We start from the raw sequence: 25,330 nt of genomic DNA on the forward strand, positions 1-25,330 counted from the left end.
GCCAAGAGGCGAGCGCTACCGCGTGCGCTTCTTTCGATATCATGAATAGGAATTTCAGGAACCACTTCGCCTTTGCAAAGCGGCTACAGTGCGAGAAGCCAGGACATGCTCTTACACGGCCAGCATATTGAGCACGTCTGTTAAAGTATGTCTATACGCGACCGTGCCAAGTTGGCGCAATCTATATAATATGGGCGAGCCTAAGTGACGCCCTCGAAGGAAATTACCCTCTTCAGTCAGAGTCGAGTCCATTGGTTGGTAAAGCGGAAGTTTCGGGAGAGAGGGTGATTGCCGGACTAAATGTCTTGTCCTCGATCCGGGCAGTGACATAACAAGACCACAGTCCGTGCACAAACTGCTATATCTGGGGATCTCTCTTGCAAGTCTTGCTCGTAATTCTGATCTGGGCAGCCTGAATTAGGGGAGAAGAGGGATCCACTATAGCACGAACGTCTCGACCGATTATCTATCTCGCAGTGCAAATGTCTTTCCAACGGAGCCTACACAAAGCAGCCTAGCTGGCTGCATATATTTCGAGGTATTTCTAATGCACAAACCGTGAACAGCACGTAGCCCAGACTTCGTGAAAAAATTCGGCGCACAATGTGGGAACGCCTGAAAAACAAAACGAAAAAAAATATTTGTTGTGGTATAGCTCTGGTTAACCCCAGTTGAATTGCAAAAGCAACGGCGGAAGCTTCTTTTGCCTGCAACATTATTCCCCTATCTCGCCCTATCAGTGTAAGGTGTTACGTTATAGGGAATACTTAAGCTCATCCTTTACGGGTATGACCCGAGAGCGTAAGCTACCAGCCCACATATAAAGTCACGCTTCAACCAAGCCGTGTGGACGTGCCTGCGTGTCGTAGGGGTAACGAGAATGCAGAGGTCTGTCAGGATGATTCTGATATCACCATCCCATATGAAAGGAGCGACCCGAGTTGGCAGCTCCTGCCTGTGGTATAGAGGTAACGTGAATTCAAATGTCATGGCAGGGTGATGTTTTTAAGAGGAGACCTTAGCTACGCCTCTTAACGGCGTAGCTGCGGCCACCCGAGGTCTCGATTTGGCTGTCGTAGTATTGCGTTCACAATAAAAAAATAAATAACGTAGTATATAGTTCCAGAGAAATTTCAGATAACCTCCACGTAGTGGAATCTATACTTGGCTCATTTTCGGTTACTGCAGGAATTCGGTGGAGTGTACATCAACGGCAGGCGAACCTCGACTTTAGATAAAGCGCCGGCAACATGGCGGTGATCGCGCCGCCTATGTTTCCTCACTACGGAAGCCGATGAGTACGAGCTTCATTTTGGCACGCCGTCAGCAGCTACCACAAAGAGAAAAAAGAAGCATAAATTGGGGCGACACGTAAGGTCTGCCTTCAGATGTATGACGCGACAGCTTTAATGACTCCGTTCAGCGCCTTTTCTTGTGGATCCTCACTCGCCACCCATCCCCCACAGACATGCACTTTTGCTATTTGCCTAATCACGGCTCCTCTAATTACTATCTCCCTATTCTCCCATTTACTCATTAGCACTCTATAACCACTCTATGTAAACCATCCCCCCCCCCCCCCCACAGATATATATATATATATATATATATATATATATATATATATATATATATATATATATATATATATATATATATATATATATATATATATATATATAGAGAGAGAGAGAGAGAGAGAACTTTATTTAGAGCTTGGAAAAACGATGCACGTGGAGCTTTCTTTATCGGAAATGAGTGGAATGGAGGTTTCAGAAGGTGTTCTGCAACTTTGCAAATCAGATTTACGTCTAAAAGCAATACTTAATAAATTAGAAAAATATCTTAATTACTAATTAGTTAATTACAGAATAGAAAACGCTTATGGTACGCCAGATGGCTGGAAGCTGTAAACAAGTGCTTTCTCTGGCCTATATGAAATGTTTTATTTTTTAGCCACTGGGGACTAAATTTAGTTAGGACACCCGCTATATTTCCTCGGAAAAATGTGTAGAGACAAAGTGAAAATGCCGCGCTGGCCTTTTTGGGGAGCAGAATTTCGGCCCGTCTTCACTTTCCTGCGTGGCGGCCTTGGTTGCGAAGCCAATAGAGTGTGCGTGGTACACCGCACAAGCGCCCACAGCGCATCCCGGAATGTCGGAAGGGGACAGTTTCATTTTCCTATAGTAAAATGTATCATACCTTTTCACGTACACACTGATTCCCTGAACGCATTCAGATACCTTCAGAACAACTCTGTGGCTCTGCAGCCAAGGCCAAGAAGGAGACTGATTTTTGTCCTTGTGCCGTGGACACGATCAGGCCTCGGTACAGGGATGCAGATGGGAGGAGAAAAGGTGCGCGGTCGCTTGCGGAACGAATTAGCACTAGCGTCATAGAGTTTCTAAACAGCATATACTTGGAAACTCGATACCTAAGGTCAGCCTGCACCGTTGGCCTGCACAGGCAGCTTCGAGAAGGCGCCATGAAGAGGTACCACCTTTCCCCTTATGCGGGGGATTTATATTTCATCTTATTGTGCTACTTCTCCAATGAATTTCGTTGGAGTTGCTCACTCTAAAATTATTCGTTCACACACAAAAAAAAAATTTCGTGGGAAAAAAAAAAAAGGGAAAATTTTGAGTTGACACGTGGGAAAATCCAGCCGACCAATGTGGCAACACTGGAGCCCGCCCGATAAAAGAGAGATCGAACATGGAGCCCAAGCATCCGCTTTAGGCGAATAAAACTTTACTACACGGCGTTTGTGGCAATCACCGCCGCTGCTGCGTTACGTCTCGACAGGCGTTAATAGCTCATGGGAGAAGAATAAAAAAAAAAAAAGTCGAATCATTACAAGAAAGCGAGCACGCCATTGCTATCACCACAACAACGACGAATGAATAGCGCGGCCCTCTGCTAGAACCCTCTTGGGGCGTGTGGTGGTCTGTCGTCGCTTGTTGGGCGGGACAGCCTGGTTGAGAGTTGAAGAGAGAGGGACAGAAGAATGAAAAGAGGGTCACCACAAGGGATAAGGAGGAGGAGGAGGAGGAGGCAAGGGTGTGCGTCGAGGCCGGCGCGAGCGCGCCGCGCCGCCCTTAATGAGTTACACGCAACGCACCAGCGCGATATACAACACGCCATGAGTGATCACACGGCCGCGTCACGAGAGAGACGAAGGGAGGGGAAGACTAGAAAGGGGGGTGTCTGTATAAAAGGCAAAAGGTCTCCCAAAACACCGCCAATGACCCGGCTGCCTTTCAAAGGCAGGACGCGAAGGAGAGGAGGACACAAAATAAAATAGGAAGAAAGCCAGGGAGCTGAGAATCAATACCTTGGACTCGCCACTTTCAAGAGAGAAAGAGGCGGCCCGAAAAGGTCACACGTACACGCGTCCCCTGACTGCGACGCTCGCCTTCTCTCCAATTCAACGGTGTTGAGAGAGCTTTGGCTGGGCCTCTGTGTAACACCATTACCGCGTTACCGTCACACCGAGGTGCAGCCTGGGGACAGAGATAATTCGGCAAAATCCGTTTAATCGCAGCACTAAGAGTTGTTGCTACAGCACGAAGATTCATTCATTCATTCATTCATTCATTCATTCATTCATTCATTCATTCATTCATTCATTCATTCATTCATTCATTCATTCATTCATTCATTCGGTGTTCATCCATGGGTTCGCAGAAGATTCCGCTGCTTCTTTCAACACACTCGAACAACGACGCTTATGACGCCTAGCTCCACTGACGTTTTCATTCCCCACCCATCCACTTAGCCATCCTGACAGGCCACTGGTTGCCTCTTCTTCGCACCGTAGATGCAACCCCGGTGCTCTTTTTTTTTCCTTCTATTTTCGTCACAGTGCCACCTGTAGCGGCGTTTCTTATCCACCATTTCTGTGTGTCGACGCTATACGCCCACCGTTTCTGTTCTCGTCGTTCGTTACGCCGTCCCACGTAGGCGCACGTAAATCAAGGCGAAGGCGAAACCTAAACTCCCGGAGTGAAAGCCGAACTCGCAGGTCAACTTTCGCAACGGTGACGCGACAAATGAACCATAGAGCAGCAAAGTTATTTCTGGCCTCCTTCCCCGACTCTCCTTGGGAGTCCGCCGCCGTCCACGGACAAACAAAACCAAGGAAGAGGAGGAGGGATGGAGCACATCGCGTATGCATTTGGCCTGACAGCAAGCATAGCGCGCTCAAAAACAATAAGGTGCATGGCTAATCCTTCTGAAATATGTAGCAGTCGTGGGAAAGCTGCGTTTGCGCCAATCGTCATTGTCTCAACGACTCGAACGTATCGATAAACCGTTCGTTTCAACTCTCCAGTTAAGAGAACCTTTCTATGTTGTATATAGTGGTGCCATTTTAGCTAGCGTCTTGTGATATATTTCGGCTGTTGTCAAATGCTTTAAATGTTTGTTGTTCTTTCTTGTTATTTTTGTATAAGAGGGCAGGCCTTAGTCAGGTCTTCTATAACACCTTTTGCCTGCTCATCCTTGGTTTGCATATCCTTTGTGAACCAAAACTCAAAATAAAATAAAAAAGTAGCGTGAACCAATAATGTCAAAAAAGTCAGGAGAAAGCAGCTGGGTGAACCTAAAGAGACATTGTTTGCCTATCCTGCGGTACTCCTCAGAATATTTTTGATCGTACTGAAAAATTTAGAATTACGAAAACATTTCCTCATAGTATTTCTAATTCTACTTAATAAGTTTAATTATTAAACAAATTAATATTTACTTTAGAATTAAGCGTGGCTCTTTCAAAAGCAACGTACCTGCTCCATAGTTCTTTTTTATGTCATTTAAAGCTGAGAAGCTCACGAAATATATATAGAAAACATACCGCTTGACTGTGCTCGTGCTTTGCCCTAACTAAACATTTGAAAAAGCGATGACCAATGCGTATAGGCTACCGAGCCCGTACAGAGTGCTCGTAATGACTAAATTTGCTTTAACAAAAACACGAAGGCTGTAATTAGCCCAATATTTAGTACCCTCGACTCTGGGTATTGAAGACTGCCGCGCTGCAAACACTTGCAACTGCTTGAAACTAGCAGAAATAGGTTGTAAGCTTTGCCACAATCTTTTATGTGATTCAGTCTTGTAACAAGGCAGCGTACATTAAACTTCCGATGTGTTTCGAGTATTGCAAACCATTTTTGATGGAGAGGCTTGAGGATAGCCTTTCTTTACTGAGCAGGTGGCGCCACAATGGTTATGTGTTATCTTCTCCATATATTTAATCGCCAATGAATTTCTGGGGCGTTTAGCTCACAGGCATAATCTTTACTGCATTATAGGTTGTAAAAACGCTGATATATAATATTGTTACGGTAATTACGCTTAGCCGCGCGGCGCTGCGCATGAGGTACAGAAAGAGGGGGTAGAAGCCAGAGGACTGGGACTATATTACTAGGCTGACATGGACCGTTGTTTGTTTTCATGTATTTCCTGCCTAATTTATAAATGAACCCATCCAGTAACGATACTTCGCAGTATTAGCATCAATTACTACAATATCAAAGTTGAATTCCGCCGCTAGGCAACGTTGCAAGACATTATAGGGATTTTTTTTTTTTTTTTTTTTTTTGTGGTAAGTAGCTAGCGAATTGCTAACGCAATTTCCATTAGCCTCGCTATCAAGGTAATGCTATACTTTATATATACCCCTCTATTCATTCTCAACCAAACAAAAACCGTTTTGTAGGTCTGGCTCTCAACTACTGTACTACCATTTTTATCCAACCATTTCTGTGCTAATGTCCCGGCTTCAAACGTCTACAGTGGTATGGGAAAATTCCAAAGTCGCATTACATCTATTCGGTTACCAGAACCAATATGCCATTAAGCAGTTCGTCATACTTTCTCATAACCGAATATCATGAAGATATCCGACCTTACATGTTGCATACATAAGTTTCAAGTAATAATTTCAACCACATGGTAGGCACCGAACCCATTCGCATTTTAAAGCGGTCTTCTTAATAGTTTCAAACCAGATTTCATTCTTCGTACCGCAACTGCGGAAGAGAACATCTACACAGAAAAAGTTAACCGCGCCTTCTAAAATCTCGACCTAACCGAAGCAAACTACGTCGTTATACAAGCTAGGAACATAACTGGCTCTGTCAATTCGGCCTCTAAAAGCTCGGAACGCACGACTGAAAACTGGCGTACAGTGAAAAGAAGGCACGCGCGTAAGCTCTCTGGTTCGTTACTACAATCGAATGACTGCCTGATAGTAGTAGCTAAATTCATACAGACAGACATATAGCGTTCGTGTGTAAGGCATATTTACAATAAATAAAATGACCTAATTAAGTTCTGTTGGTTCGTACATTAATTCGGTTTTACGTTACTGCAAAGGAGAGCGGCAACTAAGTGTTCTGGAAACCCATGCGTAACAGACTGAGCAAAACGAGTCGTATAGAGTATAGTAGATTTCAGCTCCCTGCGAGACGAAAACGGTGCTGAATGCTGTGCCACCTCAAACGCCGTAATGCGTGCATTTACATAATAAGAGGTTGGCGGTGAAGCCACCCGTCTGTAAATGGGCGCAATTAGGGCTTTAATTACATACAAGGCAGGAGGAGATCGCATAAATAGACTCCCATCAAGTGAAACGCGGGGCAAAAACTCTCTAACGAATCTGGACGCGCCCTAGTTCCCAGGGTTCGAACTGACGCAGTCAACAGGCTTTTAGTGCCACCGAAGCTATTCAACAGCGTGGGAGCAGCCTTGCCGCAATACGGAGGATCATTACACGCAAATGATGCGCAATACGTATCTGCAGAGTTTTGAATATCTCGCAAAACAGCATGTTTCCCGGAATGCACTCACATTTAATGGGAACAGGCGCCTCGCTGTCTACACGATCTCATGCCTTAAACATTAGCTCCTGTCCCCGTCCCGAAAGTGGGACAAATTTAAATAATGCCCAGCAGTGAAAGCGCGCGATCTAAATTGATTGTTTTGCGTTAATTTAGAATTCGGGGGATGTTTCAGCTCGTCTTCCAAGCTTTTCAGTGACGAAAGAAAGACCGCATTTGGCGTGCGTTTCATATCACTCTGCAATATCATCCTGCAAAATTCTCTTTCGTTTATTATTTCTTTATCCTGGTCCTAGTCACAGCATTCGCGAGAGTAGCCTAATTCAATGAACCTGGAATTTTGCAAGGACTGAGCAGAGCGAGAGAGATGGCGGCTTAGGGCAAGCTTCTCGGTAACGGTGCTCACGAAAAACGATGAAAGCCGCCCAAGATATAAAAACGCTATGGCAGCACTCAAGACAATTTTTCTTTATTCGTTTTATGTCGCTCAAGCCCGAGAAAAGGGGTGACTCACGCTGCCAGAGCTGAGTGTACAACTTTCCCGTTTCCATAGCCGATCGTTTCCATATATACCCGCTGTTTTGCGGTCTAACCACGTACAGCTAGCCTCAGCACTTCCTGTTATTTGAGGCGCTTACTTACTGGCTTCGTTACTAAGCCATTGTTAACCTTTTGTTTCGTAACTTTTCCTTGCTCCCTTTATTGCGTTTGCTCTTCAACACACTTGTGGGCCTTCACGATATATGTTAGCTATTGTTATTGCGTGTACGAAAACGTCTCAGATGACGGGCTTCAATATCGTAACTGGGAATAAAGGATCGTGGAAAGGTTAAGTATTTATTGATGAGATTTACATCAAGGTTGCTTGCGCATCGTTCATGCTTCACCGAAGGAGTGCAACTTCTTCGGCTTTCAGTGCGTTGCTGTGCGGATGGCTAGTGATTCGGCCGTGCAAAAACAGCACGACCGAATTCTTCGTGTGCTAGCATGCGTACGCTTTTTTAACGGTGCGGATTGGATTCCCTTGCAACGCAAGAACATAACTAGGTATAGAAACGTTTATACGTCTGAGAAAATATTTGTAAGTACGTGCGCTGGTCCCAGTCGGAGTCGTCACACGAGTCTGCTTAGGTGTAACAAGTGAGTATCCCTCGTTCAAATTATCTCTGAAGTTTGAAAATTTCGAGACGAGCCTGTGCTGCATCTTTCATCTCGAAACGTTACTTCCTGCAGGTATTTATACTTATGAAACTTTAGAGTAGATTGCAACACTTGTCACCTTTTTTACGCTGGTTTGTATCTCAAAGCAATGAGCCTGTGGTGATACAGAGTAAATTATTTGCCGAGTAAATAAATAAATTCAAAACACAAGGTAGTCACCAGGGCAAGACACAGCGAAATATTTCTCGCAACTTCTGAGAGTTGTTCCTGAACCGTTACTTTCCATTCAGCGAAATTTCCACCACGATAAGGGAACATTTAGAATAATAGCTTTCTTTTTCTTTTTTTTTTTCTTTTTAAACCAAAACGCTCTTTGAGTACGCAGCTCTATTCACAGATGTTATGAAGTTCATCGCATTTTACCCCAGACACCAATGTCATCAAATGTGTGGAAAAGATTTCAGGAAATGGTCTTTTATTGTGCCTATACTATACTCAACAAAAATCGAGGCTGTATAACCCTTTCAGAAGCATTCGCCCTTGAGTGATACTGTCGCCGTAAACTTTTGGTGTTTCACTCCGACTCCGTGATACATACCGTGATACATACTGGAAGAAAAAGAATAATAAACGCTTCAATTACTCAATGTCTTGTGTAAAAATCAATCTCCCAGTACGGGTCAGTGACCATCAGTAAAACAGACCGTCTTTTGCATTTCTCTGTTTGTTTTTCATTTTTGTGCACTTGCTTCTAATACACGAAGCAGCAAGTATAACCCACAGAAGTAAAAAAAAGAAAACAAAAACTTGACGACGACTAAGCATCAGAGAAGAGATAAAGGACAGTATGGGAGCAGCGTAACGAGTTTCGTGTGACGGACGTCACCCGGGAGTGCCCGTCATTATTTCCGCATTGTCAGATTCACCGCGAACCCGAAAGGTTAGATGGGTAATCTCATTGTCCGCCTTGAGTCTTCCGTCCATGCCCTCTCCCGTAAGTCGCCTATCAAAAGTCGCTGGGCCTCCTGTTTGGGCCAGCAATCGTTCACTCGACTTAGCGGGCAAGCCGGCCGAGACGAGCAGGCAGCACCATATGCGATTTAGCGTCGAACAATCCGGCAGCCAGTCAAATGAAATGTTGTTGTAGGAGAAAACGAGAGAAGTTTCACTTATTACGTACCTCCCTGTTTCGACTAAACTCCGCTGCTCATGTTTCAAGTGCTGTTTCCCCGTGGGGCCGCCTATTTCGGAGGCAAGCTTCTCGATTTCTTGCTGCGATGCCTTCACCACAATGAACAAAAATGTCAGCGGCTGCAACTAGAGATGTTTTCAATTATACCAACAGAGACAAACACCAACAACATACACCTGCGCCATGGACGGCCAGTGTTTTTGCTTAACATTTATGAGGTGTCATTAGCCTAGAACAATTGCCAGTAGTGAAACAGTGCCAATCAAGTGCCACCGGAAGCTGGCAGGATCAATTTAATTTTTTTTAATTCGTTAGGTAGGTGGGCTGCTTTCCTTCTGTATACATACATACATACATACATACATACATACATACATACATACATACATACATACATACATACATACATACATACATACATACATACATACATACATACATACATACATACATACATACATACATACATACATACATACATACATACATACATACATACATACATACATACATACATACATACATACATACATACATACATACATATCTGTAGAACCAGCCGTTGTGGCGCAATGGTTAGGCACGTTAAGAACCCCAGGCGGTCAAAATTTCCGGAGTCCTCCACTGCGGCGTCTCACATAGCCTGAGTCGCTTCGGGACGTTAAACCCGATAAAAAACAAAAACACAATATGTCTGTAGGTTACATATAGATAGCTAGCCCTTGCAGGGTTAAACCCCTATGGTTTCTTTTCCTCAAATCCTTAAATATCGCTGCCTTCCGATTTGTCGCCGGTGATTAGTTTGGGCAACTGTACCTAGCAAGAGAATCAAGTTTGTGTCAAAGGGCACGCTGTTATTAAGTATACATTTATACTGCGGTTTAACTCCGTTCGCAGTCTTAAAATTTGTATCAAATCTTAGTGCAGGGGAATGTTGCTTTTCGCCACCGTAGCCACCATGTCTGTGCCATCGTAGGACATACTCCTGTCTACGGCTCCGTGCCCAGTGTCACTATACTACCAGATCAAATAGTGCACTGATAGGAGTGATTTAATACAACCCAATACGACAGCGAAAACAAATAAAAACCGAGGTCAAAAATACTTCGATACCAAGAAAACCCACTTCTTTTCAAATAAATCCAACATACATGTAGAGTAGTGCTAACTTTTAAGCTTTTTAATTGGGATCGCGGGGAATTGCTCGCACTGGAAAGTTCGACGAAGCGTTTTTCCCTGTGACACTTGTGCCGGAAACGTCCACAAGCTCTTTTCTCCTAGAAAAGGCCATGCCAGAAATCGAGCTCCATTTATTCATTCGTTAGCGCTGGTGCAGTTTCAAATCGCGGCGCGCACCGGTCAGCTCGCCCGGGTAATTAATGCCGCCGACTCTCCGCGCGACATTCGACGAGCGCGCGAGTAATCTAACGACGCGCACGCAGCATTCGCCGTGCTGGCCCGCGCGGCAGGCTTACGTCGGCTCCCACGCCTCCTAATTCGCGCCACCAGATTACCCGACCCAAAACGCATCTATAATAAGACGCAGGGTATACGGCCTAATAAGCGCGCGCTCTCGGCGGTTCGACCGATCCGCGGACTGCGCGATGGGGGCCCCACAGCTTCCTTCGCAGACTCGAGCTTTCTGAGTTTTGGTACAAGGTGGTCTGCCACTTTAGTAAGGAAGAGGGTGTAGCAAGGAGGTTAGCGCTCGACTTCCCATCGTCCGTTCGTCCGTCATTCCGCCCACAAGGGCTTCCGAGGAGCAATTCAATATCCTCCGGTTTCGAAATCCACCAGTCACATATATACCCCGAGTGTATCAATCCCGTACACGTCGCATAGCCGGACAGACGTATAAACCGGACGCTATATACATACATATGTATGTATATATGTATATATGTATATGTATATATACATATACATATATGTGGGCGTCAGTGTACGCGTATGTGACAGCTTGTAGAGTATACGCAGCAGACCCGTCGATCGCTTCCGCCGATGGACCCCTCTCTCTACTCGCAATGAGGGCTCGAAATGAAAGCATCGCCTCCTCTTCCTCCTCCAGCATGTGCGCCTTGGAGAGTTAGCGAGGCTTGCAGGGAAGCCTCCCTCGATTGAGTCGTCGCCGTTTGGCCGCTTCTCTCGCCTGCACTGCTCAAAAGAGAGCGTGCGCCTGCTTCGGGCTATCTTATTGACACAGACTGCCTGCACAGCGCCCGCTCCTCTAGTCATATTATATATATATATATATATATATATATATATATATATATATATATATATATATATATATATATATATATGCACACGCACTCTGCTCTATGCATACCGTGCCGGCTGACGCGGACATATTACGCGCGAGCTGCGCGCGGGAAAATATAACCGAAAGAAAAAGACCCAGACCCTTCGCACTTTCTCTCCGTCGTGGGTGCGGTGCGCGGCGCTCAGATCGAGAGGGGAAGAAAATGCGCAATAAGACATGAAATAGAGACGCCCATGTTAAACGCTGTTGAAGTTTGTCGGCATGGAAACGCATTCCGCGTAGGGGCTGCGTACTAAAGCTGGCTGGACCGCCGGACAGCTGCGACTCCGTCTGCGGAGACGAAATACTGGACGCTGGGACGAAGGGCCTGCAGGCGACGATATTGGATGGCGCACGTCGAGGGACTTCAGTTTTTCCTTCATTTCCCTGTTTCTTTCCCAGTTTTATCTCGCGTGTTTTTACTGCGCGCAGTTATACTGCCACTTTTAGAGCAGCTCTACGGTCGGAACTGATGTGAAGTCAGGAACAGCTGCGTCGAGTAAGTGGCGACATACCGTGTAGGAGAGGAACTTTGGTGTGCATACCTCGGACTGACTCCAGCAGCTTGACACACTGCCGCCTGTTATGGCAGCAATATAGGGGCCAGCGACAAATTCCAGTTTTGGTAGAGCCAGTCGCACGTGTTGGTACGCTGCGGTACAGTTCGGTACGATATGGTATGGTATGGTATGGTATGGTATGGTATGGTATGGTATGGTATGGTATGGTATGGTATGGTATGGTGTGGTATGGTATGGTATGGTTTGCTATGGTGTGGTATGGTATGGTATGGTATGGTATGGTATGGTATGGTATGGTATGGTATGGTATGGTATGGTATGGTATGGTATGGTATGGTATGGTATGGCACGGTAATATGTGGAATTTTATGGTACGGTAGATAGGATTTATTATCCCGAAGCTGGATTACGAGAGACGGCATAGTCGGTGACTCTGGAATAATTTCGATCATCCCCCCGAAATGCGGCCACCGTAGGCGAGATTTGAACCACGTCGTTCAGTTCAGCAGCCGAACGCCTTAGTCATAGTACCATTGTTCTCGATACATGGGCACTTGTGAATAACGGTCAACAAATCCTGATAGCTATGTAAGACCCAAACAATTGTCTCGGGATAACTCCCAACCCATTCCTTTCTACCACCGTATGTCGCGCACCTTGCTTTTCCCCAACCACACTGTACCAGATGTCAAGCACCACCCGCCAACCTGTTCCACTTCCTATGGAGATTCTCACATACGATGGCTGTGCCCCGTATACTTTTCACATCACTGGTCATCACAAAAATTGGAGGGCTGTATATGTAGGCTAATCAGTGGCGCTCAATGCTGTAACTTAAAATTATCTGAAATAAGACCAGAAACCGATATTTCTGACGATTGTTTTCTGCAGTACTTTGGAAAGTACAGTACATTAGATTGAAAATTTTGATTCCTAAGGTTTTATGAATGCTGATAAAAATAACCTCTATGCCAGATTTTACGCCTGAAGTTGCTTGAAAAAAGGGGAGAATCCCCGAATAGAACGTAATTAACATCCGTGCACGCACGCACGCACGCACACACACACACACACACACACACACACACACACACACACACACACACACACACACACATGCACGCATGCGCTTGAACATCCATTATAAAAAAATAGCGACCTTTGCTCCTCGGTGGTGCCTTCGCAGTGAGAAATGGACGAAGATGCGAAATTTATACTGCGAAAATCCTTACTCCTGCGCGATCATTTTTATACCGAATCAGACATTCCTCCACATGCCCAAATTGTTCTGAACATTATGCAAACTTAGAACACTGCATGTTTTCCTGCCCTGTTGCAATACAGTCACCTCACTTTCCACACCCTCCTCCCCCAACCTGGCGGGCTTGGTTAGCCTCTGACCAGCTGAAGAACCAGTTGGCCTTGGTGACTCTGGCCCAGGACATTCTCAACGTTTAATAGTGCATTGAATAAAGTTGTTTCCTCCCCCCTCCTCCTTCTCCTCCTGTCTCCGAACTGAGAAAGCTGAGACCACAAAAAGCGCATCACCCAGACGCATCTGTTATCGCAGCGACGTATTAGATTACGAAAGAGTCCCGCTGACCGCCACGTGACGACGCCCACGTCAAACAAGGATGAAACGCCAACATGCACTTTCATCATCATCATCAGCCTGACTATACCCACTGCAGGGCGAAGGCCTCTCCCATATTTCTCGACTTAACCCGGTTCTGTGCTAGCTGCATCCACTTGACCCCCGCGAACTTCTTAACCTCATCCGCCCACCTAACTTTCTGCCGCCCCCTGCTACGCTTTCTCTCCCTTGGAATCAAGTTTGTTACTCTAAGCGACCATCGGTTATCCTCTCTTCGCACTACATGTCCTGCCCATGTCCATTTCTTCTTCTTAATTTCCACTAGAACGTCAGTAACTTGAGTTATTTCTCTGACCCACTCTGCACGCTTTCTACCTCTTAATGTTACCCCTACCATTTTTCGTTCCATAGCCCTCTGGGTTGTCCTCAACTTAAATAGATCTCTTTTGGTTAGCCTCCACGTTTCAGCCCCATAGGTGAGTACAGGCAAGATGCAACTGTTGTATACTCGCTGCTTGCTACTCGCTATACTTGCTACTCGTTTAATTCCGCGTTTGCAAGTTCTCTAACTGGACATACTCATTACCACACACTCGTAAGATGCCTCTTTACATGAAAGGTCACATGGCATCTACAGTCTTTGTCAAAAGTTTATGGCTCAGGGAGCCCGTTTCTCAGCCGTGTAGTGGAGCCTCTTTGCCGTTCATGAAAGTCTTATCCATTGCATGGGGCAGGACAAAAAATCTTACTTTCGGAAGAGTTGGAACTTCAGGAATGCATCAAAAGTTTAGTTCGGGCTAGACAACGGTGCAAGAACTTTACGCCTGTCTAGTCCTTTGCTTGTTTTAGTCCTCGTTTTCTTGCGCCGTTGTATTCCATTTGCGATGTCTCGGAATGCATGAACCCCACGGTGTGGCTATCCGCTTTCTGAACAATGGATTCTGATCTGTGTATTTGGTTTATTTATTTAGTATACCAATTTAGAATGCAGACAAAGACAAGTCCCCATGTCGAAAAGTTGGCTTGGCTTGCAAACTGGGGCGCCTCCTTAACCCTTGTTCAGTTCTCTTTCATAAACATGACCATTAAGGCATTATAGAGTGGAGTGACACAAAAAAAAAAATGGCTAGATTCAAGAAACTGCAGGTAATGAGCGTCAAGCAGCAATTTAATTGGTTCTCAACGTTGGGCAGTAACAGGTTGATGCTAGTATGCCTCGCTGTACTCCTTAAGTATAAGCACGTGAATATAGGGCTAGTTGTTCACTATAGTTTACTGCAGAACAAAGAAAACCTTTCTTTCGTTCATAGGCGATGTTCCAAATTCCATTCGTCCACGGCAGTGCGCCTAGCAGTACACATTGTCACAAAAAAGTAATATCACCATCCCGTGAGCCCGTGACACAATACTACTCACGTCGTCGCTGTTCTCGGTCTTTTCAACTCGCAATACCTGAATTAAGCAAGGTAACCAAAAGAAGGCTGCCCGTCTAGACCTAAGATCCACTCCGGAGAGCTACACAATGTGAAGAGTCTTTTCGCCATCGCGTCAGCGGTTTAAGGCCGGCGACAACACTCCGACGCAATGGGCACACACTGTCCTGAACGTCGACACGCGAAGCGAGCCACTCTGCCACGCCTCTCAGCGTCCAGTTATAGCATCGCGGCTCACATTAACGCAAAGCCCGGAGGAGTCAGCGTAGCTATGCTGTATGTATACGCTCATGATCGTGCGGAAGGGGTAGTCTGACGCGTGCCGATGACCCACCGCCGCCGCTCCGGCCAGTATTCACATGTCGGGGATTATACTCAGTTAAGACAGACGCGGGCGAACATTTCCCCGCGCTGGATCGGGGGCAATTTCGAAAAGTGCCCGCCGACGAGAAGCCGCTCATGCAAATCCGGCCGCACACTGCGGGCGCGAAAAAGGGCTGCGTTGCGGGAGAGCTGACTTGCGTAATTGGAGGTGGAAGCGGGGACGAGAGATAGAGGAGCACGCCAGCCAGGCTCTCGTCGTGCGTGGCGCGTGCGGGTCCGCTAACAAGCGTGTGACCCGAATTGGGCGGCGCTGGTTATAACCCTGCCCTTGTCCTCCCGAGTGCGCGGTCCAAGTTCGCGCTCCAAAACTTGCGCGGGTAGCGTAAAGAAATAGCCGCCGCTGCCGCTGACGGGCCGGCGGGTTGCATTCGGGCGACTTTGAAAGACGTTGTTAGGAGGAGAATGCGAAGGGTTTTCCTTTGTACTTTCCGTCTTGTCCTTGTTGCGTTAGTCGGCTTCTGTACTCGGCGTTGCGCGTCGAGGAGCACGCACGTTCGTGGGTTGATTTCAAAGAGGAGCAATGGCTTTTAAACGCCCCAAGCAGCTGCATTGTGTGGCTGTTAACGAACTTTACTTAATTACGGGTCGAGCGTTTTTTTCTGAATACGCAATTAGACGCTTTCCAGCCAGAAGCAGTGTTTTGGGACGTCACTTAATGCAAGTTTTCAGAGTGCCTATCCAAGTTTAGAAAGCGCGCAGTAAAGACAGCGTTGCGTCACGCTTACTGTTAGCCATATATCGACGCTCGTTTCACATCCTAGAATGGGAAGCGGGACGTAAATTATTTGGAGGACTACTTACACTACACTACAATAGCGACTGAGCGATATCAGCGCAGAACCGTTGCGCGGTGCACCTATTGCGTCCGTACTAAATGGAATCACGAAGTGAAACTTTTTAAAGAGTATTTCAAGCTCTCTGTAGCTTTTTTTTTTATGCAAGAAATGCAAGGCATTTCTGGTTCTTACGCGTTATTTCTCTGTAACTACCACAAAAATTTCATTATATATCTCCATTCTCGCACATTACCGCATGGAATATTTAAGGGGCGATAGGTTGTTTGATATTCTCTTCCTTAACCCAGCCACGGTGGTGCTGTGGTTAGGGAGCTCGATTGCTGTGCCCACGGATGAGGGGTCGAATCCCGGCCGCTGCGGTCACCTCTCAATGGAGGCGGAAATCTAGGCACCCGGGTGCCTGGCTTTCCAGTGCATGGTAAAGAACCCCACGTGGTCGAAATTTCCGAATTTTCGGAGTCCTTCTCTACGGCGTCTCTTATAGCCTGAGTAGATTTGGGACGTTGAATCCCATAAACCAAACCAAACCATATTCTCTTCAATAAAAAAAAAAAAAAAAAACTGACGGGCAATAGGAATTTTCCCTCAGTTTGCAGCGATATATTCGAAGTACCTAGCACTCTGTATGCCTCTTTTTGTTTCTTTCTTTTTTTGCCGCGCTCAGCTATGTGTGCGTGTGTTTGTGTGTGTACAGGAGTAAGTGCGCATACAGAAACTCATTTACGTCACACCAAAATGTCAAAAACCACAGTATGTACAGTTAAGCCAGATCTGATTCCGTCCATGATTGCCTCATTGACGGCATTGAATCTTCCCGGAACCTTCGTATTGTTGTATATTCTCATATTCACATTTAAAGAGTACTCAAACAATGGGCTCGAGTAGATATTTTGTAACGTAACCACAAGCTTTCAAGTCTTGCAGTTTTTCGTAAACTTCGTCAACATTCGCTTCTTGGTAACTTTTTTTAAAACTCCCTTAATCAGTGATTCACGCTGCGATCAAGGTTCCAAAGCAAAACTCCATGCCTGCCGCGGGTTCCTTTACTATAAATCATTTTTTCACGCCCTGTAGTGGGTTGTAATAACCAGTAACCAACAAATGTCACCAAATTAAACCTATCTAAATTACCAGATCTAATTCGCTCATATAACGGTATTTAAAGGGAAACTGCGCTGGTTTTATATCTCGATCAATTTCGAGAGGTCGAACCATCATATTTTGCAGTTTAAGCGTGCGAAATAGCTTGGTTCTAGGATATGAAACAGTAGTGCAATTAGCGATTAAAGCCGTGACGGCTATCCGGCTTCTTCGCACAGCACAGCAACGGGCGGAGAGCACATGATGACGTCATGGACGGTACCAGTACATTTCCCACATAGAAACGTTTGTTTGCAGAAGTAAACGTTACCCAAAGCAAAGTTCCAGAAACGTTATTTGGCGGCATCAGAAAAGGCACCGAAGGATGTGGGCGAAGGCAACGCAAATAGAAAATATTACTGTCCGTGGCGTCATCACTGAGCTTCTCCACAATGCTTCAGTGCTGCGAAGAGAAGCTTGAGATTTAATTGTCAATTACGCCATCAGTTCGAACGCTAGCGCAAAAACGCTTTGTACGCATTACCTAGAGTCTAAACAGATATGAATCCTTGAATTTCGCGTGATTCTCAAAAGGTGATGCAGTCGCCCTTTAATGAGTCGCTCATTTTATTTTATTGTGGTGCATATTTCTGTCTGTTGCTTGCCTGAATGAGTATGCATTAACTGCTGCAATCACATTAGTCAGTTCGAAAAGACATATCAGCGACTGCGGATGCGGCTGGTGGATTACGCTCGTGAAACATGACTCAAGGATGGTTGAACCTTTACATCTGTATTTTTTTGTTGTTGTTGTTGTTGACATTTCCTCTGGACGGAAACAAACGCACAAAAAAAACCTAATACAGTCAAATAGGCGAATGAAATTGGCGGCGAAGTGCTGCTCGTAGCAGTTTGAAATCGAACTCTTCAATCGCATCCAATCAACGGGTATTTTCACAGCCCGAATGAGCGGCAAATTCCTTTCTTTATTTCCGATTACTGTCCTCCAGACGCATGATTTCTTCAGTGTATTCCCTGCAGTTCACAGAGTAAGAAAGGAATTTACCTCATTTTGGAACGCGCACAGATTGTCTCCTCTCACGTTACTCCTACCCGTGCGCACATGCACGAACAGAGAGAAATCCGAGAGCGGTTCGAAGGCTGAAGTTAGCAGTTGAGCACGGGCCCACACCATCACGTGGCGAGCAGCAGAACCCCGGAGCACAATCACCGCAATGACGTCTTTAAATTTGATGCACTTTAAGAACCAGTTTCGAATTTCCCGTACCCCCTCCCCCCAAGAACACACGCTCTTTTTTTCTTTTTTTTTATCGGTCACGCTCCATGCGAGTATTCACCCATTCAAAGGCTGTTTAATATGGTAGGATTGTTCCACGGACTTTTTGCGAAACAGAGTGCGATGAAATAGGAGAAACCATTAGCGAGCACTTCGCGATTTCTCTATAAACATCTTGAAGCTCGGCTTTCTCGTCATACCGATTTTCTTTTCATCGAAAAGACCGTTCATGAAATTTCGCTTCCCACGCGGTTTTGCGAGGTACGTGCCACAAGATAAAGGTGACTGTCAGCAGATCGACCCTCCTATTTCCGCCGCTCTTGTGCATACTTACATAACGACTGAGCAAAATATGACGTAAGACTCTTTTTGAGACATTGATGATAAAAATCGACGCTTCGATCGGTACGTTCGAGGCTATAAATAAGTCAACTTTATGCCCCCCATTATGCTGCATTCCCCCTTTGAATAATGGTTCCTTCTAACCCTGCACAAAAGGTTCATCGGAAAGGGCAACCTATGCGTACTGATGCCGCGCATATACGTCAGAATGTCATTTTATTATTTCCCCACAATTTTTTTACACACAAGCTCCTTTTCAGATTTCCCTTTCATAAGCCATTGACATTATTTTTTAAACTGGCTAAAGCCATTTGTATGTTCCGCAGCTCTTTTCAGGCGGCGAGAGCCGAACCAAGGAAATATGAACAATACGGCGAGCACTGCAGCCTCAACGTTTGTCCGCTTCGCAATACTGTGCAGGACGGCTCGAGCTCATTATGTTAAAGAAAAAAAAAAAAGAAACGTATTCGAAACGCTGCGCAGTCATTGTGACCGGCCAATGGATATTAGTGCGAAGCAAATATCAAATACTATGATTCGGCGGTGCGACTGCCAGGACCAGGTGATTGTTACGCGTTCGTGCTCCAGGCGAGAGAGGTATTCGTCTTTCAGTTACATACGCAAATATTTAAAACAACTGTACTCATTTTTTCTTTAGCTGACTAGTGACACTCAGGTGTGTGTAATTATTGTTTCGTCTGATCCGATATGTCAAGACGGCAAAATTCCTGAACATTTCGTTTCACATTAATCCTTTATTCTTGTATTTTTTTTTAAGGGTTGTAAAATGAGAATGTATTGCTCGAACTGCGCGCAGTGGTACAAAATGCAGACTTGAAACGCTTACGACGCAGGTAACTCCTTGAGGAACGCCACGTTTTATTGCGAAAGCAATACTACGCCAGGTCTAAGCGCTCGTCGCGTGGCCCGTGCACCCCCCTGCTCCTCGACCAGCCTGCCATGACATTTGAATTCAGGTTACCCCTATTCCGCGGGCAGGAGCTGCCAACTCGGGTCGCTCCTTTTGTATTGGGAGGGTTGATATCAGAATCAGCCTGCCAGAACCGTTTGCATTTTCGTTACACCTATGACACGCAGGCACGTCCATACGGCTTGGTTCAAGCGTGATTTATACCTTACGCTCTCACGTCATACCCTTAAAGGATGAGCTTAAGCGTCCCCAATAATGTAACACCTTACACTGATAGGGCGTGATAGGGGAATAATGTGGCAGGCAAAAGATGCTTGCGCCGTTGCTTTCGCAATTCAACTAGGATTAACCAGAGCTAAACCTCAACTAATTGTTTATATTATACTTGAATTAATGGATGCTCGGCCCCTGAGGTGTGGGCGGACAGCTTCCAAATTAATTAAGGAGAAAGGTTGAGTTGAACTGTTGCGACAAACAACGCTCTTGATTCCTTCGATTCTAACGTAATTACACCACAAACCGAGAGATCTGGCGACGAGTACACAGATGACTATACGGTAAAAGTAGAGCCAAACTCCACAGATTCGAATCATATAATGCCCACCCCAACCATCCCATTTCAAACTCGGCGGGTAGGTTGCTTTTGAGCGCAGCCTGTTTACGTTGTAGTCGCTAGTTATTTGGTTGCCCAGTTCCCAGCGGGAAACCAATTAAAGAGATGACTTTTCGTGGCAGTTAAGCGATGGCTAATGAACGCTGCTACTCGCCCGCATAAAGCGCGCCATTTCGAGATGCGTATCGATATATGTGCCACAATGGCATATTGTTAGCGTGACTTGCTCTCCGTAGACGCATGCAAATCACGCTATGTCGCAATGGCGCGCAGGAAACGAGACTTCATTGTAGTGGCTGCCGTCATTCCGCTAGCGTCAAACGGTGCGGCCAAGCGCGTCTGCTCTCTACTGAGTCATTCTGTGCGCCGGTACCTAACTATATTATCTCAAAACGTTAAGCGTAGGGCTTCTCTAAAAAGACTGCAATTTTTGGAAGTAGCTGAGACTGAAAAATTCGGGTAAAGCAAAAAATGAGACGAAGAACTTCGGAGATGCGCTGGCGAAAAACTAGCAAACCGTTAGAAGGCCTTCCTTCTTTCCATTTCTTACTAATTTCTTTTTGCCCGATTGTGCATCGACTTTCAACAAATTAGTAACAGGCCCGAAGAGCTGAATGAACAGGGACATAAATCTGCGCCGTAAATGTCACCGCTCCTGATTTATATACGTCTAGAAAGACGTCAGCGGGCAAGTGTGCATTAACGGATGTGACACTGAATCAGAAACGACACATAGTGTCGCACACTTCAAGAGCTTGCCTTTTCCAACAGGCCTTGCGGCGCGGCACAGTTACGCTTTACGCGGCTAACATTGCCGTCGACCGAGATGATGAACGTAGAGCTTGTGCATCACGATTTTTTTCAACGAGTCTCACAGAGCCTGTGTATGTTCTGCATGCACCAATTTAACTCTACCAAAACATCCTTTTCTAAACAGAGTCAGCAGAGTCTATTTTTCTCCTGATTTTAGACCGCATTTTGTGAGCTTGTTCCATTTTCTCGTCATCTATATAGAGGCATGGATTCTTTTTAAGAGCATTTTTATGAATAGTTTTCTCCGTGTAAAGACTCTTCTCGTGTTTAGAATCGGGAGCCGAAGCCTTTTCTTTTCTACTTCAAGCGAACGTTCAATACTTACGCGTATATTTGCCAGTTTTCACAGTTGTGCAGGTAACATGAAGACAGGCGTTCTAATCGGCTCCGTTGGTTTGTTAGTTTCCCCGACCTACCACAGATGATTTATTTTTTTTTTCTTTTTTTTTTTTTTTTTTGCGCTGCTACAAGCAGCCAATCGGCGCTTTTCACTTTCTAATCGGAAAACAGCCTGAATCAACAAAATGTAACTCAGAAGCATAACTCAAAATGTAACTCCAGAATACTGTCATAGGCGCCATAAAGCAGCGAAGTTCGCCCCGCCAGGGTGGCGCAGTGGTTATGGCGCTCGACTACATGCCCAAGGATGCGGGATCGAATCCCGGTGTCGGCGGCCGCTTTTCGATGGAGGCGAAAAGCTAGGCGCCCGTGTGCTGTGCGATGTCAGTGCACGTTAAATATCTCCAGGTGGTCGAAATTTCCGGAGTCCTTCGCTACAGCGTCTCTCATAATAGCCTTAGTCGCTTTGGACGTTAAACCCCACAAACCAAACCAGCAACGAAATTCGTAAATTGGGGCTCGGTTTTCTTGCTCTAGCTTTCTGCTGAGCTCGTCCGATAATGTTAAATAATTAAATATACTCGCTCGAGACGTCTTCCTAGGATCGGGAGTGTAAAATTTGTCACCGATTTCTTTCACGCACCAAAGATGTAAAAATTGAGGTTCCAAAACAAGATTTAAACAGCGTTAGCTGCGCCTTGAATACTCAGGCAGCTGTGTGATTAGAAGTGTCGAATAAAGAATAAATTTTGAAATTCCACAAATTACAATAAAATTAGATCACCTAGTCGGTTTACGCACCGATGACTTCTATGTCCTGTAGATTGAACAAACTTTCCATTTCGAACACTCCGGAGCATATTTCCAAGCAGGAGCAACGTATCGGACTTGGGGCAACTAAAACGCGAGTTGTAGCTCGAGAAAAAAAAAAAAAAAAAAAAAATCTGCTCCTTCCAAACAACGGACCGTATACCTATAGCCACCTCCGAACCCAACTCGCCACTCGTTCGGTTTGAACGCCTTCCACGCCGGCCGCCGGTGACGCCTGTGCGCTCACTCAACACGTACAGTAGCTTATCGCTCGAGCCCACGTCTCACCTCGGACCCCGCGCGTCAGCCCTCGCATGGCTATAATTAGGTCTATTTATCTACAGTCCATCTACCTCGTCCCATTCCTCGATCAGCGATAAACGCTCCGGCAGCTACAAACCACAGCAACCGTCGTCGTTGGCGTTGACTGATGTCTGCAAGTCTAGGACTCGCGCTGACATCTCACGAACGCTTACTAGACAGAGTGCGGTTATGGCTAATTTCTTCCGACAACCGTGGGGCCGATCATTGCTCTGTAACGAGCTCGAGGCCCGCCAGATAACTTATGTTTAGTAAAGGTGAACTAAAAGAGTGATATATGTTGCAAACGAACGGAAGAACCGATGGAATGAAAGTCATTTCCACATGAACGGAAAGGCAGGTCTGTCATTTGCACATGCGCGCGATACTTTTACGTAGTACCCTTGGGCAGGTGATAGCGAAGGAGCTTTCTGGAACATCCAGGTGCAATGATTCCATGCGAGTCGGTGAAATTGACATCCTCCCGTAACCATCACGACACCGAGAAAATTAATCCGTAGCCCGCGCAGAAAGTGGACGCTTTCGGAAGGATAACTCCACCAGTACCATTTTTCTTTTTTTGCTTCTCTGCGCGCGTATGTATGTCATAGTGAGGACCAATGAGTGGTGCAGACACGCTTCAGAACAGCACGAAGAATTATATATAAACAAAGATGAAAAATAAGCACAGAAAGACCAGACCAACGGCGAGAGACGCACAAAGGGAGAGGGCAGCCACCCACCTTGGCAAGGCAGGCCCGAAAGGCGTGGTCTCGTCACAACGGACCTGGGTTGCGGCGGCGGGGACCGTGGCGAGGCAGGTTACGCAACCGTCGGTTGTCCGCGCGCCGTGCTACCGTCGCCGGCGACGCACCGCGCCGCTCGGAGTTGTCGTCTGCTCGTTCACTCTCCTCGGCTTTGACGTCGGAGACGTCGCCTGTCCCACGCAGACGCTCCCGGGCTCGCTGTCGTTCGCTAGCGTCCCGCCGAATCCGAAGCGGCTGCACCACCACTATTTCCCGCCCGCCGAAGACGACACAGCGCTGGGAGGGGGTGATCGCCACAGCCCGCGGTCGCCAACGAAAGAAACAGCCGGTGTCGGCAGGAACACGACGTGCCACGGAGAATTGAAGCCGCGGAGCAATACGGTTACGGCAGGTTTTGTGCGCGTTCAGCGTGTTGAGCGGTGGTTCAGTGTGGTGGGATGAGGGGGGGAGTCAGACCGTCTGTCGCTCTCGCACTTCGAGAGCGGCCCAAGGCCCGATGCGCGCAGGACCTGTGGTGAGCGCCGCACTGTGCCGCGGCAGTTATAGCGGGCAGCGCCGCCGCACGACGGCCGGTCTCTGAATGACGTCGGGCGGCGCTCGCAACGCTTCTAGCATCGGCGCGCGTGCGCGCGCGACATTACGCCGGTACGGAGAAGCGCGCGCTTTTCGACCAGCGCTCAGCGCGTACTGGCCGACCATTCGCGTTTGTCATCGTCACAGTGACATCCACTGCATATTGAACTTCGCCAGCGGAAAGCGTTTCTCGCGCGAGTCGTCAAGCCGCGGCCGTGAAGCCGAAGTCTCAATATCATGGGCGTTTTCCGTTTCTTGCGTCCTCGATGATGCAAGTTTGCGGCACGACCACGTGCGCTTCACACGCGGAGTGATTTCGTGCCCCAAAACTGCTCTATGCGGGCCAGACATCAAATACCGAGTCCAGGTGCAATGAAACGTGAATTAGGCGGATAAAATAATGTACAAGGAAGCTATTTACATATTTGCCAGGTGATATACTGTCACCTTTAGTGCGAGAGCCATATTTAAGCCTTTTCGGAATCAAAAAGTACGTCGGAACAGATTCGAATCGAGTAATAGCCGAAAATAGCAACAAATTTGAAAATTATAATTGATACTTATTACCACCCTTTTCCGCTGATACTCGCCGCTAATATAAGTACTTATTTTGACAGGCGTGATAGTTTTTCCCCAATGCGAATTTGTTTCAGCGAGAGACATTCTCCAACAATTTGCATTTCGGTAGGTGTCGACATTCAAAACGCATAAAACCAAGTGTTCAGCAGCAGGAATAACTGAACAACTTGTCTGTAGGCATGTGATGGCTTTAATTATATGCTGTAAACGATATGCCTATCTAGAGTCTCTCACCCATCACATCACCCACCCCCCGCCTTTCAAGCTCCGCACCATGCCATACCTCATGCGAGCACAACGTGACATTGTACTCCTGGTCGAGCCTCACGCACTGCACAGGTCTTGCCACCATCAGGTGGTGCCCTCGTACGGTACGACACGATGCGAAATCTAGAGGGGAAGGGGGGGGGGGGGGGGGGGGGGAGCCTGATTGCACAATGTGAATAGTATACCAGTTGCATTTTATTTATTTATTTATTTATTTATTTATTTATTTATTTATTTATTTATTTATTTATTTATTTATTTATTTATTTATTTATTTATTTATTTATTTATTTAGTAATACTGCGGAGTCGTTTGACTCCAAGCAGGGGTGAGCAAAGATACAAACCAAAAGGGTACAACAAAGTTACACGAGCTTCATGGAAGGGAAAACAG

General features: G+C 46.2%; 1 protein-coding gene across 2 annotated transcripts in view; it reads right to left on the reverse strand.

The window, feature by feature from the left end:
- The window catches only part of Dgk (diacyl glycerol kinase 1), a 523,491-nt gene extending 499,444 nt beyond the window's left edge, over positions 1-24,047 (reverse strand). For both annotated transcript variants that reach the window (XM_084606564.1, XM_084606561.1), the window contains exon 1: positions 23,495-24,047. The gene's annotated coding sequence lies outside the window, so the exon portion shown is untranslated. The remainder of the gene's footprint in view (positions 1-23,494) is intronic.
- Positions 24,048-25,330: the final 1,283 nt, after the last annotated feature.

Source organism: Amblyomma maculatum, chromosome 6 (genome assembly GCF_055883805.1).
Source record: "Amblyomma maculatum isolate TAMU_Amacu chromosome 6, ASM5588380v1, whole genome shotgun sequence".
NCBI lineage: Eukaryota > Metazoa > Arthropoda > Arachnida > Ixodida > Ixodidae > Amblyomma > Amblyomma maculatum.